At 41.2% G+C, this 3,338-nt stretch overlaps 1 pseudogene; it reads left to right on the forward strand.

Moving 5' to 3' along the window:
- Positions 1-2,276: 2,276 nt before the first annotated feature.
- Positions 2,277-3,338, forward strand: LOC111728556 (annotated as a pseudogene).

Raw genomic sequence — 3,338 nt, forward strand, 5'->3', positions numbered from 1 at the left:
TGCAGATAGTCAGATGAAGAGGGAGAGCTTTCCTGGCAGAGCAAATAACATGTACAAAGACTTGGAGGAGAGAGAGAGAGTCGTGAATTTGGGGAAATGAAATGAGTTAATATTGGCTAGATTGTATTATAAATGACAAAGCATAGTGACTTGAATGATCATGTAAAGATGATAGTCACCTATTATGAAGAATATTACATACCATATTAAGGGTAGAATTAAGGGTAGAATTTTTGTGCAAGGGTAATCAGGAAACATTGAATGGTTTTAAGAAAGTAATATGATTAGTTTTGAAATGTAAAAAAATTTACTTTTGGTGCTATGTGGAAAATAGTCTGAAGGGGTCTTAGACTGGAATGAGAAATTCAGATATGAGCCTGATTAGTAATACAGAAGAGACTTGAAGGTAACATGAATTAGGGTAGTGTTATTAGTTACAGAGACAGTGAATGGATTTGAGAAGTACCCAGAAAGTGAAAATCACTGTATTTGATAACAGGGTATATGTAGACAGTGAGGCATAAAATCCAGAAATACTGGTACAGGGTTCCCCCACTCAAGGCTGGACAGGGACCCCCTCATTCTCTAGGCCCAGGTGAGTCAGAAATCAAACCCCTGTCTCTAGGCACAAATGGGCTGCCCTTTCCAGGCACACTGTCTGGACTCTAGCAAAGTCATGAACAAAGTAGCTGGAAAGATTTTGGGTGGTTCCACCTTGAGTAAGGAGCACACAACTTAATCCCTTCCCTAAGGCAAAACCAGCAAAGACCTAACAATATATATGCTGCTAGACAAAGGACCCAGGTGGGAGACTTGGGATTTTCCCTTTGCCAGAAGCTCTGGTGCTTTTTACTCCTTCTGTACTCCTTTCTGTCTAACAAAATCCTATCTTACCACTGATCTGTGGTCTGTGGGTTCAGTCTTTGAGTCCCCAAGATCAAGGACCTACTGAAGAAAGAAAGTCCAGTAAAAATAGGAAGATTAACTTTGGATAGGATGACAGAGAATTCTAATATAACATAGAATGGACATAGAATAAAATAAGCTAGGAGGTAACTGCAAGTTGTGTGTTCCCATCTATAGGCTTCTATTTTCTCTGGAAAGTAGAAGGTAAAACTATTGGCTGAGAATAAAGAGAAAATTGCTTGCATCTGGGGCTTGAAATAAGTAGATAATAATGAATCTAGTAAAGAAAGAGTATTGAAAGCTGAAAAACTAAACACAAAAGAATGTCCAATAACATTTAAGGACCTAATTTCAGCTGTATTCCATCAGTATGTGATAGCACCAATTTGTACGTTATTTATTTTGTGTGTGTATACATACGTGTATGTTTGGCGGTATTCAGCCGTGTGGAAAAGGTAGATAGTTTGATTCACTTAGACTTCAGAATGAGTTCTACACAAGGGCAGTTCAGCAATGAACTAACTAGTATAAACTAAACTGGAAAAAGAATGAAGAGAAGGGTCAAATGCTTACAGGTCCCATGCAAAAAACTGAAAAGATTTAAGTGAAATGAAAGAAGCACAGAAGCAGATCAAAAAGTGGAGGGTCTGTAATGAAAATTGTAGAAGTGGACTTCACCCGTTAATGACCAAGTCCAAGGCAAGGCCCACAAATTTCAGCAGATATCTAAAGTAAATAGTAGTAAAGGTCCTGGGAAATACGCAAGTGAAGAATCCTGGAGGCCAAAGTGCTGAACAGGTCAAGAGGAAGTTAAAATCCTTAGAATTATGATAGGACTGGGGGATGGAGAAGAAAATATTGAGTCAAATACTGAAGCTTTGGTATAAAAATGGGAGCAGAGCTATGACGCAAAAATGAGAGATTGAGGAAATTTTTAGGGCCTAGAGAGCCCACCACTATTGATGTCTCTCCTACCCCAATATCCTTCCCACCCTTGAGCTAAGAGGCTTAGGGAGAGGAGAAAGAATAACAGAAGCCTCTCCAGTTTACAGCTTTAAAATTATTCCTTTTGATGTGGATCTACTCTAGTCAGTGCCAGCTTGTTGGTGCTTCTTCCACTCACCCAAGCCAGGCATGTAATGTCCTCAGCATTAGACTCCTGCGACGTGACTCAGTCTTGCAGGAAGGCTTGGAATAACTTAGGGTCACAGGTAAAGGTCACACATGTTGAACCATGGGAGAAAAGAAGCAGAAAAACAGCAGGCTAGACCGGGATGTGCGGAGGGGTAAGTGCAAGTTCCACGTATTGGACAGGAGGAATTATTTCTATAGCTTTTTGTCTGTTATACAAATTATTTACTCTGAAGTTAACTCAAAAGGAAGTGATGGGTCCTAAAACACACACAGACTCTCCATATATTAGAGCACTTGGATTTATGTATATAAGATACACACGGCCCGTACAGATCTGTGGGGCTGGTTTGAATCCTTCCCTGCTGACGAAGAGGACCTAGATGTGAAGGCTGGTGGAGGCTGTGTAACGACCATTGGAGAAACGCTACCATTTTTTCTCACAAAACTGGAGTAGTTTTCTACCTTGTTTCCAAGAATTCCAGGCCCAGTTTAGAAGAATATTGTTCAACAGATTAAAATCCGACAGGAAAAAAAACAAACAAACAAGAAAGATGGGAAAGAAGGTGCTGAGGAAATAGACGCGTTGAACTGAGACATTCACGGTCTCCAGGGAGATCACTGAGTCCTGGGAGGTCACCAGGAAGAGCGGGAAGTAGATGTCATCATGGGCGGGGTGGGGGGAGAAAAGAGAAGATCCCAAAGTATTGATTGAGGGCTGGAATACGGGCAGAGCAGAAGTGGGGAAAGGCGTAGGAGTTGCTGTTGAAGCCATGACAGAGAAGGAGATGGAAGAGAGAGGGATCAGGAAAGAGAAAAAACCCTGAGAGGAAGAAGGCAAGAGAAAGATCCAAGAACAGAGAAATAGGGGAGAGGTAAAAGAGAAGAAACATAGAGAAGACAAAGATGATAAGGATAGAGATGACCAAAAAGATTCCAAGAAAGAGAAAAAAAGTACAGCAGAAGTAGAAGCAGAGAAAGGAAACAGAAGTGGGAGTAGAAGCAGAAATGCAGGGAAACCGAGCAGGAACTGGAGCAAAGAGAAGTCCAGTAAACACCAAAATGTAAGCAAAGACAAGTCAAATAAATGAAGTAGGAGTGTCAGTCAAGGAAGAACTGACCGTGTTGAAAACCCCCCAACACGGGAACAAAGCCCCAGCAGAGAAAAATCTAGGAAGCGTAGTGGAAGCAAAGAACGTTCCCATGAACGAGATCACAGCGATAGTAAGAACCAGTCAAGCAACCACGATTGTCGAAGCAGCCAAGAAAAACAGCAGAAGAACAAAAATGAGACTGTGTAA

Source organism: Otolemur garnettii, unplaced genomic scaffold (assembly GCF_000181295.1).
Source record: "Otolemur garnettii isolate 467f Iridium unplaced genomic scaffold, OtoGar3 scaffold00168, whole genome shotgun sequence".
In the NCBI taxonomy this organism is placed as follows: domain Eukaryota; kingdom Metazoa; phylum Chordata; class Mammalia; order Primates; family Galagidae; genus Otolemur; species Otolemur garnettii.